This window comes from Haplochromis burtoni, unplaced genomic scaffold (genome assembly GCF_018398535.1).
Source record: "Haplochromis burtoni strain Fernald_Lab_line unplaced genomic scaffold, NCSU_Asbu1 Contig_2655, whole genome shotgun sequence".
NCBI lineage: Eukaryota > Metazoa > Chordata > Actinopteri > Cichliformes > Cichlidae > Haplochromis > Haplochromis burtoni.
The window spans coordinates 1,956-2,866 of NW_024585016.1; the positions used below are offsets into that span (position 1 = coordinate 1,956).

The 911-nt window shown below is 41.6% G+C and overlaps 1 long non-coding RNA gene across 1 annotated transcript; it reads right to left on the reverse strand.

Moving 5' to 3' along the window:
- Positions 1-377: 377 nt before the first annotated feature.
- LOC121813801 lies at positions 378-622 on the reverse strand. The gene is made up of 2 exons (XR_006053891.1): positions 580-622; positions 378-479 (listed from the first exon to the last, which is right to left on the reverse strand). It is a non-coding gene; the product is annotated as an uncharacterized LOC121813801 (long non-coding RNA).
- Between the last annotated feature and the right edge of the window lie 289 nt (positions 623-911).

Genomic DNA, 911 nt, shown 5'->3' on the forward strand with positions numbered 1-911 from the left:
GTGGGATTCCCCTGACTGCTCTCTCCTCTGTTTCAGTGCCCTGGCCCGCCACAGTTTCCCCTGCCCAGTACCTGCACCCAGTTATCCCTGCCATCTAGTTATAGTCACAGTATTTTCTCTCGCCTCAGACATCTAGTTTATGTTCCTTAATTCTAGTCTGCAATTTCTGTTAGCCTCTGAGCATTGTAAATAAAGTCTCTTTTCGTTACACCACACCTCTGGCCTCCGGTTTGAAACTGCACTTGAGTCCATCCCATTTCCACGGGCCACTGCGCCATGACACTGATGGGGTGCAGATGCAGCAGAAATAGTATAGAGGAAATAGAAATAAAAACAGGAAGCAGCACGAGCACCAGTCAAACAGGGAAATGAGTTTATCTGTTGATAGTATAAATAACATGAGTTTCTGCTGCAGGCCTCCTGCGTCTTTTTACTGCTGATTGCAGTGCTGGATCCTTCATGGTGCCAGGGTCTAGACTCTGTAATTAAAAGTACAGAAATAAAATAACTGAACTGGCTTAAAGGTGCAAGCATCAGAATATTAAAAGATTACAGCATACTGTATAAAAAGGCTCCCACCTCAAATTGTTCTGGATTCTTATTTTCATGTTCTGTAGCTGATAATTCAAAGACATGATTATCAATTAAGTGATACAGTGACATTAAAAGCTAAGACTTTGCTCTTATTGTTTTTGTGGCAACATTTGTATTTTTTCACATGGTTGACGTTTTACCAAATAAGAGAAACACAGAGTTGAAGTAAAAAGTACCTGATTTCCCGTGTTGAACAAGCAGAACAGTGATGACCATTAAGAGGAAAGCAGACAGAACACCCAGGGTGACACTCGTCAGCTTTGCTACTTCGTGAGTCTCTAATACAAAAATAAAGGTAAAAAGCGACACGGCCAAAA